Source organism: Mytilus trossulus, chromosome 3, assembly GCF_036588685.1.
Source record: "Mytilus trossulus isolate FHL-02 chromosome 3, PNRI_Mtr1.1.1.hap1, whole genome shotgun sequence".
In the NCBI taxonomy this organism is placed as follows: domain Eukaryota; kingdom Metazoa; phylum Mollusca; class Bivalvia; order Mytilida; family Mytilidae; genus Mytilus; species Mytilus trossulus.
The window spans coordinates 82,487,132-82,499,137 of record NC_086375.1 but is presented as its reverse complement, the minus strand read 5'-3'; the positions used below and the strand labels follow the sequence as shown (position 1 = coordinate 82,499,137).

General features: G+C 32.1%; 1 long non-coding RNA gene across 1 annotated transcript; it reads right to left on the bottom strand.

Annotated features, from left to right (window-relative positions):
- Positions 1-563: 563 nt before the first annotated feature.
- On the bottom strand, positions 564-2,796 carry LOC134709773 (uncharacterized). Its single transcript, XR_010106037.1, has 4 exons — positions 2,774-2,796; positions 2,530-2,645; positions 1,281-1,486; positions 564-695 (listed from the first exon to the last, which is right to left on the bottom strand). It is a non-coding gene; the product is annotated as an uncharacterized LOC134709773 (long non-coding RNA).
- Between the last annotated feature and the right edge of the window lie 9,210 nt (positions 2,797-12,006).

Here is a 12,006-nt window from a genome sequence, read left to right as displayed (position 1 = left end):
GTCTGACGGGCATGAGGACCTTGCAAGGTATGGCATACCAAATATAGTTACAATGCATCCTATTACTTATAATGAGAGAGAATTTAACATTACAAAAAATCTTATCTTTTCAAGAAGTCACTGTTCCATGAAAATGAGGCCAAGGACATTGGACATGTGACTGACAGAAACTTCTTAACATGAGGCATGTATATACCAAGGATGAAGCGTCTAGGTCTTCAACCTTTTAAAATATAAACCTTTTCAGTAGTTACCTAACCCCACTTCCATAGCGGCCGGATCACTATCCCTTTGTAGAGCTTTCAACAAAATTTGCAGGCTCGACAAAAACGAGGAATCTTATCAATTATACAACAGTGATATTGCTTTGAAACTTTTTTTTTTCATGAAAAAAACCTGAGTCAATAATCTGATTTTTTTTTACTAAATATGGTGACATTTCACTTGTGCACATTTTAACGTTGATGAATCTTGCATATTTCAAAATCCTCTTTTTACTACACATTGAGCCCATAGCCATTTGTTCAATCCTGCATAAGTTCAACAAAAATGTCTGCTAATAAACAAATGAACCACATGTTTACCATTCTGTACATGAATATATCTTATTTTCATTTTCATATACATTGCTGATTCCAGGTATCAAAATATTCATCCTCCAGTAAAAATTTTCTTCTGACCATGCTGACAGTGTACTGAAAATAAAAAAAAAATTTGTAATTAAATACAGTTTGTTGATTCAATTGAAAAGTAATGATAAATGATAATTTTAATATATTATATGTCATTGTTATATCGGCATTTTTTACCCATATGTGATCTGACATTCTCATGGATATGATGCACATCATATGCATGTAAGAGTTAATTCCCTTATATTGTTTTAAATCTTTATTAATAAATTTCAAATTACTGTACCCTTCATTCTGGAAATTAGGTGTTAAATCCAAATGAAACTATCTTGAAATTATACAGCATAGATAATACATATAGTATAAAATCTTTAAACTATAAACAGTATAACATTTGGCCTTAAAGTCTGTGTATGATTCTTTTGACCTATAAACTATAAATTTTAACTTCCACTCAAAATTTATTCCATTGTCAATTTTCTTGTCTGACTGTTAAATGTAAAATATTTCAGTCTATTTCATTATCAAAATAGTGTTAATTCATATTTGTCTATCATGTTTTGTTTCATATTTGTGGGATTGAAATCATAGCGCATTGTAAAATAACCAACTGGTGTTACCTTGAACAGACACATTTAGATTACTTACCCTTAATCATGTTAATATATTCTAGTCATATTGTTTTCTATTTTAAACAAAATAGTTTTGCTTTCAACATTACTCGGCTTTGACATTCCATTTGATAACTGTTTCTTGATGTATATGTGCATATTCTGATAGTGTTTTTGTTGATACATGTATATAAAAGTCCTCTGTATTGAATTTTTGATTCATAGTGAACATCTTTCTCCATCCTGTAAATATAAAGCAAATGTACATACAATTACTAAATCTATTATACTAAATTATTCAAAGCCAAATTTAATTAATTTTGCATTGTTATTATCAACACATGAATACAAATTTGCCAAATAAATTACCAAGAAAAAACATATTTTCTTGCTCCAATGAAGACCCATTGATGGCTTTCGACTGTTGTCTGCTCTTTGGTTGTGTTGGGTTGCTGTTTCTTTGACACATTACCCATTTCCATTCTCAATTTTATATATCTATTATAATTTTTGCTCAATACATAAAAGTTACAGGCAAAGAAAATATGTATTATAAAAGTGTACATAAATATATGCAAGCTGATTTTTTTTACATTTTCAGGGCACTCACAACCTAGTTGTAATTTGAATCCACTGTCATAACACTATTAATTTGATAATTTTATGATATTAATCAAGTTGCAGTACATTTTTTAAAAGTAATTAATATTGTCAATGGATTATCATTCCTAAGTAGCATGATTAGCATGATTAGTTGTATAAATATATATGACTATCTAACCTATAGGAATAATATAACATAACCGCTATAAAGAATCTGTACAGGCATATCAAATTTGTAATAATTCCTGGTCATGAGATACATGTATAAGCTCTGAAATGGGTGGGTGATTCAGTGGTAAATGGTAAATTTCTTTTAAAATACATGTATGAGATGTGAATTTAGAGGATGCAGGGCTATCTATTTTTTTTTTTAGCAGATCCATAAATTTTTCATAAGTGGGGGCCCACTGACTGACATAAGAGGGGGCCCACTCCAGCCACACTTCAGTAATTCCCTATATAAACAACCAAATTTTTTCTCAAAAGGGGGAGCCTAGCCCCCCCCCCTATATCCGCCTATAGGGTGTACTTTTTAGTTGAACCCAAGACGTTCATCAAAATTCGTGGTGCCTCAGTAGCCTATATTTTGCAATTTTTTGGGCCTTGAAATTACATTGTGTAAACACCCCCCCCCCCCCCCCCCCCCTTCGAGAACTTGCAATCGTCATGAAAAGTGATCATACCTGCTTTCGAATTTGATTCATTTTGGTCAGTATTTTCAGATAGAGATTTACAATGTTCTATTATCTGAGCAAAAAGGGAAAGCGTGAATATTTTCCATGGAGATCGTGAAGAACACCTAGTCCAAATAATTATGACGTCTGGGACGGCTATTTTATTTTTTTTCTGGGACGCTTAGGAAGGCGTCCCAGAAAAAAATTAAAATAGCCTTGCCAGACGTCATAATTATTTGGACTAGAAGAACACCTTGACCAGTTTAAAAACGGATGTGAACAACTTGTGTGGATATAATATATAAATTTCACAAATATGAGTTTTAAAATAACAACGAAATATTATTAAATAGAGAGACACTTTTATTGACTGTATATAGAAAATGTGTTTTAGCCAATTTTACATGATGTAATATAACTGGTGATTGAGTGATTGGACTATTTTTAACAACAAATGGAAGTTTTTAACGACCTTGACTGGCTATACAGCCCTTGCACGGTCGGATTATTTTTAACACTGTGGTGGATGGATATATATACCTTAGTGAGAAATCACTGATCTCCTATAAAGGAGGTGAAGATAACATACAGATACAGATTTCCGGAGACAAGTGCGGATACCTTAGACCGAAATCCGAATGTAATTCACTAGTAAATAGTTGATTCAAATGAATACTAGTATATTATAAGGAAATGATGATATATTGGATTTCAATTTTCATGTTCATGTGTTTGATATAATTTTACATTTTATTTTTGCCGTTTAAATCATTTCTTTGGAGCCGACTTAGGGTTACACTAATGTCCTGACAATGTCATGACAGAAATGAAAATGCTTAATACTTTTTTTTTTTTATTATTGGAAGGATTTACTTGAAATTTGGAATCAAGCAAGATTAGAGTATATATTTAATAAATAAATTTAAAAAAAAAAAAAAAATTTTTTTTTTAAGAGTTAGAAAACTTGACCTGACCAACTTGACTTTGAAACTACAAATGTCCTGACCGATATGAAACGTCTAAAAAATGTTTTATTATTGACAAGATAGACTTCAAATTCGATACCAAGGAAGATTAATACATTTAATACAAAAATATAAGAAAAAATAAGAAAAAAAAAATATTTTCAATAGTTAGAAAACTTGACCTGACCAACTACGTACTCCCGTGACTAATGTCCTGACCGATGGAAAATAATAATAACTTTTTTTGTTGTTTGAAGGTTCGACTTCAAATTTAATGTCAAGGAAGATTCTAACACTGAATACAGAGATATAAGAAAAAATATAAAAAACCTAATTTTAAGTGTAAGAAAACTTGACCTGACCAACGTCGACTCTGGACTGACTAATGTCCTGACCAATGTAGAAAATGCCTAAAACTTTTTTATTCTTTACTGAATGGATTTCAAATTTAATGTCAATGTAGATTATAATACTAAATATATAAATGTAAGAAGAAAAAATGACTCAAATTCCTTACCAAGGAAGAATTTTTGAGAGAAAAAAAACGCTGAAAAAAAGTTTTTTTAATTTTTTGAAATGTAAGAAAACTAAGCTTGACGTACCTGACCAACTTAATATTTGTCATGATGAATGTCCTGACCGTTATAAAAATGCCAATAACATTTTTGTTATCTATTGGGATATTACCAAGGTAGGTATCTGGGAAGAATACAACACTAAGTATAAGCATGTAAAAAATGATTATTAACTTGACCTTACCAATGTTTACCTTGTCCTGCAATGTCCTGACTGATGAAGAAAAGACAAACATTAAATAACTGTTTTTTTCTCTCTCTCTCTCTATAAAGACGAAATATACTTTATTCTTTAAATTATATTGATATTTTTTTTATTTAAACATAGCAAAGAAAGAACTGGGATGCACTTTTTATTATTCGTATTATATGTGTATAAGAAAGGCAAAAGACAGTGACATAATAAAATTATTTTTCTGGGTGATTCTAACATAATTCTACTTTGAATGCTTGTAAAAACAATATATTGACTTCAAAAGAAGCCCATTTCCTGTCCTGGGCGTATGACATTTTCGCCGATTTTGAAAATTTTCATTCTTTCATTTGCGCCGAGTTAATTTTTTCATTTGCGCCGATTTTATATTTTTTCTAATTGGATTTACAGGTAAGTTACAGGTAAGTTCATACTTTTACATTGGCGAAGCACAGAGTATAAAGACAAATCAAGTGACATTGCAATTGGTAAATGGCTATCCCAATGTTTCGGGTTACCATTCCTTTCCCGAAATGAAATCGATGACTGCTTCACGTTTGACATTGTCCGACGGTCCGCTCCTTCTGATGACAAATTTCCGATACATTCGTAGACAACGTAAAAGTACACATTCCATAACGGTCAACCAATTCGTGATGGCGTCCATAAAATTAACGAAGGGATGATTTCAACTTCACCATGTGGAACTCTTGGTTTAATAGCTCCCTTGTGGGAAAATGCGAACTCTAGAAATGCCCCCATTAGTACGTATGCCAGACAAAGAAAAGATGGCATTCTTTATCGACAATTACGCCAAATATAGAAGCTAGAGACGAAATAATAAGAAAGGAATATATTAGATGTGTTGCCTACTATCATGACATTCTCGGCAAAAACAGATTTGAATGTATTCCGTTTTTATGGATTTGAATGCTATACATATATTTTTAATTCGTCATTTTAATATAAACAAAGTGCTTTTATCCGAGGTTTTTACTTCTTGATTTAAAACAGGAGACAACAGTTATATACTGGGATGGAGAGTTGTCTCATTGGCACTCGTGCCACATCTTCTTATATCATTTCACCTGTAATTTACCTGTTATTTACCTGTAAAAAAATCGGCGCAAATGAAAAAATAAATCGGCGCAAATGAAAGAAAAAATCGGCGCAAATGAAATGCAGATCGGCGCAAATGCAAAACGCCGCCTGTCCTTATTTATCATGTTTATGATATTTGACATGTTTAATCCCTCATTAACTAAACAACAAAAAATGAGTGAAATAAATAAGAAACACTCCAATTTGTGTTAATTTTAATTAATGTATGTGTGAATAAATTTTAATTATTCATGTCACTGTCTTTGGACTTAATTGCATTCTGTACATCTTTATAATCCTTTCATATTAAATGTAGAAAAGGTGCATTTACTTAGTATCTACAGCATCTCTAATCACATATCAATTTTCTCAGTGATATAAAACTTAATTATATCCCTTTCAATAACAATAAAGTTATTGAACGGTCAGGACATTCATCATGATATTAATTGATAGTAATTAACTGAAATATCTGGAATAAACCTTTACCTTTTGTGGGGGGGGGGGTCTTTTTGTGTTGTTTAGCATAAAGATTAAACATCCAAGAATGTCATTAATGCAACTTTTCAGCATGGAATGCCAAATCCAACGTCAAATAATGGCCGCCATTACGTGTTGACAAGGGTCCTACTAAAATGCGCCCGGGAGAGCCCGGACGAAGAAAAAGCGCCCGGGGAAAAGAAAAATCGCCCGGGCAAGAACAAATAGCGCCCGGGGAAAAAGAAAATGCGCCCGGGGAAAATATATAGATATTTTATTGGCATGCGACAACTTTGTGTCGATGAAATAAGTTATATACATTTATTTTTTGTTTTAATTTTAGACAAGTAATTTGCAAATTCAGATAATAGACATTTATAATAAAGCTCCAAAACAAGTATGAAAATTCAATTTTAACAAAAATATATGAATACTTTTTCGAATGACAGATAATAATAATAATAATAATAATAGCTTTATTTAAAGAGAGTAACTTATTTGGATTAAACCAATTTTCAATAAGGCTCTCTATAATATACATACAATGTTAATAATATGAATAAAACATAATTAATCTACTATTACACACATGTTAAGAATAGATGTATAGAAAGTTATATAACAACAACAACAACAAAAACACCTATGGTATACATTGTGGCTTAACTTAAAAATTTAACACTTTTCAAAATAAAATGACTTGTAAGAGTTTTTAAATGTAGATATACTTTTTGATTTTTTAATTTCACTGGACAATGAATTCCACACTTTTGGACCACTAAAAGAAAAACTTGATTTGTATAATTCTGTATTTGATTTAGGGACAATAAAATTATCCGATGATGAAAGTCGAGTATTGTATGATTGTTTACTACTTGTAGGCACAATAAGACTTGATAAACAAACTGCTTTACTTAGTAGTTGTTTTATCTGGTTCAATCTAGTTTAACAGTTCACCGTTTGACTATATGAAAACATTGAAAACAATAGAATAAACAACACGAACCCCACCAAAAACTAGGGGTGATCTCAGGTGCTCCAGAAGTGTCAGCAGATCCTGCTCCACATGTGGCACCCGTCGTGTTGCTAAGGTAGCAATACACAGTTAGGAAAAAAACTTAAAATTGACACTCATAATTTTTAAACACCCTCTTTCCCCTCCTGTCTAACAAAGAATGCTTTATATGTGTGTTATGCATTTATACACTTATAGAATAGAATCTTCAAAATATTTGATTTCTAATGGTCATAAGGGTGAAATATTAACCAATTTTGGGTGTAACCATGGCAACAATCTGCATTTCTTTGACACAAAATATAGCTAAAAGGGGGGTGAACATCTCACAAAAGTCTCCAAAATTTCGTCTAAAGGAAAATTTCAATAAATTCCAGTGATACCTTTCCCGAATCCATAGGTTTATATCTATCAAGTGGTCCAAAAAAAATCATATGCATTTCTGCTCGTTTTTCTATAAAATTGAATTGAAAAGATCGAGCCCAAAATCCTTGTTGATAAACACTACAATAATTTATGGACCTATGGACGGTACGGATAGGAAAATCATATAAATGGACTATAAAACATGTTAAAAACAATCTAAATGTTCATATAAACACACTAAGAAGGCAATATCATTCTTCAATTATCTGAAAAACAATTTTATTGTACAAAAACATTTATATTTAAAAAATTCACAGGGGCCATAATGCGAAACTAAACTTCTAACTGTGAATTGCTACCTTATGTGATAACAAATCTGGTAAATAGTCTAAATTATTCCAAATAATAGGGATGTTCTGGTACCTAACAGAAAACCCTGGCCGTTTTTGGCACAACTTTTTTGAACTTTTGGTCATCGATGCTTTGCAACTTTGTACTTGTTTCGGTTTTCAAACTTTTGTATCTGGGCGTCACTGGTAAGTCTTGTGTGAACAAAATGCACTTCTGGCGTGTTGAAATTTTAAACTTGTTGCCTTTTTGTTAGCTATTATTGTTGTGTTTCTTTGTCAATTGTGTTCTTCTATTTATTTATATTGTAGTCCTGTAATATTGTATTGTGATTTTAATGTTATATTTCACATGACCATAAAAGAGGGAGATTTGACATGCCACCAAACCAGGTTCAACCCACCACTTTTTCCTTTAAAAATGTCCTGTGCCAAGTCAGGAATATGGCCATTGTTATGTTAAAGTTCGTTTCTGTGTGTGTTACATTTCAACGTTGTGGTACCGTTGTGTCGTTTGTTTTCTCTTTTATTTTAGTGTGAATTCACATTACTATAAGACTAGTCACGGTACTTATCTATACCAAATTCATGTATTTGGTTTTGATGCTATATTTGTTATTCTCATAGGATTTTGTTTAATGCTTAGTCCGTTTCTCTGTGTGTTACATTTGAATGATGTGTTATTGTTCTCCTCTTATATTTTATGCGTTTCCCTCAGTTTTAGTTTGTTACACCGATTTTTTTTCCATGGATTTATGAGTTTTGAACAGCGGTATACCACTGTTGCCTTTATTTGATAGTTCGTTCTTTTGATGTACTGTTACACAACTGTCTTAGGTTAGATGGAGGGTTATACTCCAGTTATTCAGTGCATGGTTGTCGTTTGTTGCTGTGATGCATTTTTGTTTTCCTTCCTTTTTTTGACAATTATTAGACCAAAAGTGTTTTCGTGTCGTTATGGTGCCTGTTAGAGTCGATTTTGCGATAAAAGGCAGAACAATTGTAAATGCATAAAACATAAATATAAATGCAATTCTACTATGACGTGATACGATTGCTAAATAATAGCAACACCGTGATAAAATTATAGATATATATCTATATTCAGCGCAGACTCGGAAAATAATGGCTGTTTAAGTTATACCTCCAACGTAAATCCACAGGTAACGTTAACGTTGGGTCACTACTATGCAGGATTTGCTGTGTTATAAATTGCAATTGAAAAAATTATCCTACAGAACCTTAATTTCATGTAATTATGAGGCACAACAAAAAGAATAATCATTCCTCATATAAGTTACAAATAATTATAATTAACACGTTATCTTGTAATAGTTCAGTTAATTATCATTTAATTGCCAGAAACGACTACCCTAAACATTTACACCAGCGGTGATTAACCCTATTAGTCACCGGCAAATAATCTTTTGAGTTTCTCCCATGAAAATGATACTACATACGTAAATATGCAAAATGACATCGTTTACGTTGCAGGACACCCATCGAGAAAAGTAATTAAGGCTTTGAATACGCATTTATAGAGGTTTATGGGGGACAATATCTGGAAAATGTTTGGTTGATTATATAGGGAATCACTGAAGCATGACCAGAGCAGGCCCCCTCTTAGGCAGTCATTTCTGGATCCACCACTGATTTAGTGACGATGATATATCTTGTAAACGGTCCTTTTCAGGGTATTTTAACATTTTACAAAAAGATTATACCTTGGTTGTATGAAACTAAGGTGAGAGTGTCGTTTTTCTTCTTTTCCAACTGATTGAAGTGGTCATACAAGACAAAGCTGTTTAATATGCACCAATATTTTTATTGTCGTCTGTAATTACATATTATGTTCGAATTTTATGAATATTCAGTGCGCAAGTGTATAAATACCGCCCATTTACTACGAAAATCACTGGCAATTACGTGGTTTTTTTTAATGTAACAATATTTCGATATACATTACTTTTCACACAGTCAAGATTCTACTTCGTCAAAATTACCATTACGCATTTTCACAATCGTAGAAATGGAAGCCATTTTAGGGATGACGCGCTGCCAGTTTTGCTCTTGAAAACCGATAAATTTATCCACATAGCACCATTACGATGCTTATATGTCAGTTGTATTTTCAAAAAACGATGTACCTACTAACTAATGAGCATCAGCCAATGATCTTGTCTGCATTGATTAAACTTAAAACTATTGTCTGATCGGTTGTCAGGAATAGAATACAATAAGAATAAGAATTCATTAGTCTAAATTCCAAACAATAGGATTGTTACTAAAATACAAAACAAAAACAAACAAACAGACAGGCATATTAATTACAAAACGATAGTCATTTAAACACTACAAACATGTAGCATTCAAAGTAAAACAAAAACATAGATTATAAGTATGAATTATAATACTATTATTGACAGCATGTCTCCTCTTTAAAATTATCAATTATGTCAGGTGAATTTTCGAAAATTCTTAAACATTTAAAAAAATTATAATTAAATATTTCGTTAAAAGGCCTTTTTCATTAGTTGAAAATTATAAACCGAATTGTTTTTTTAAGATATGCATTTTCATCATCCAACTTAAAAGACTGACGTTAAGTACTTTTAGTAAAAACAAATAGCTATTCGAACACACCTACTCTGTTTTTGTGATTCATAAGATAGGGTTTTCCCTTTGCTTTACTTTCACTGTAGCTTTGATATATAAAAATGATAGAATTTGAAGCGAGATGATACATGTATATCAAATACTCTTGCTTTGTTCGTTTTAAAGACAAAATATACACCTGAAACACGCCCTAAATTAAAAAGGTGCACTCGATTTTCTCTTTTCGATACAATTGTTACCTACTAGTATTTGTTTTTACTTGAGTCACATACTGGCAGGGCAGATACGAAATTACCCATGTCGTCAACCTGATATCTAGTTGTTCTGCATTGCTATGTAATAGATAATTGAAACTATGCAAATGACGATTTTAAAATGCAACACTTCGTAATTGAGAAGAAAATTGTCGTTTTATTCACAGGTGCTTGAGGACAGGATCCTGTATGAGCCCCATATTGTCCCTCCCCCTTATTATCATAAATCTCTGATTTTTCGATATATATCACTTATTTGTACCATATATATACTAATATACCATATTTATACTCTAAATATTCATTTTTACTATCAGCGTGAATCTCGACTATAGAGCGAAGCGAAAGGTTGCCAACTTCGTTTCAAGAAATTGGGGCAATGGTCAGGAAAAATTGTTTTAAAATCTATTAAAATGTCTCTTACCGGTCTAATCAACGAGTACTTGCTGTTCCCATATAATTATCCTTATCGAATATCAATATCCAGATATAATAATTACTGTTTAAACACTTTTTATTATTTTTTTCGCTGGCGGTTTTGCTGTTTTTTTGTCCATTCAACTTCGTTCAACGGAAGTTACAAAACAACGACATTGTGTGGTCTTCAGCTCAAAAAGGATAACTCCTCCTAAAAACGCGGGAAGTTAGATGAGTTCCGGGGTAGAAAAAGTCAGAGATTTTCGAAATGAACACTTTCGAAATTCTCGTATGTTTTCTTTCCTTGCATTTACCCCGGATATATATCAAACAATCAGAGATTTATGATAATAAGGGGGAGGGATAATATGGGGCTCATACAGGATCCTGTCCTCAAGCACCTGTGGTTTTATTTGTTTCTTTAAACTTTTAAAAAATTTGTTACTATAGTAAACATTTCAGTAAGCATTTATCGCCTTCTCTAACAAAGAGCTTCGATTCTTTTATACTATTTAAACTTGGTTTCCGCCTGCACATTGACGTTTTGAAGTCAAAACACTTAATAAGCGTAGGCAAGCGGATGAATGGAATAAGCGTTAAAGAAGTATATGAGGTGTTAGGGGATAACTGTAAAAGACGTGTATGCGTGGTGAATTATTACATAATAATAATATACTATTAACAGTTGTGTTTTACTGTTGGCAAAATCCTCAGACACACCTAAGATTACTTCTTTTGCATTAAATTTATAATCCAATCTCTAATGGATAGTCAAAAGTTTTGTTTTACATTCCCCAGAAAATGTAAAAAATGTTGTCTTTTAAATGGCCCAATACACTAATGACCTAGACACGTACGAGTTAGTCAGAAAATTGTAAGGTGGTACTCTGGTATATTGCAAAGTCGAAATAAACTTGCCAGGTGGCCAAATTTAAAGAATCTCCACGTGGGCCATAATACCAGAGGTATAGGTAGTTATTGCCTTTAAAATGACCCATAGCACTTATGCCTTTGACAGGTTCTTGTTTTGTCTGCAACGAGTTGAAAGGAAGATGTGGTACATTTACAACGAAGTCGATGCCATAGCCCATACGACTTAGTCAGCAACGGGTAAGGCGGTACCCTGTTATATCGCAAAGTCGAAATAAACTACTTGT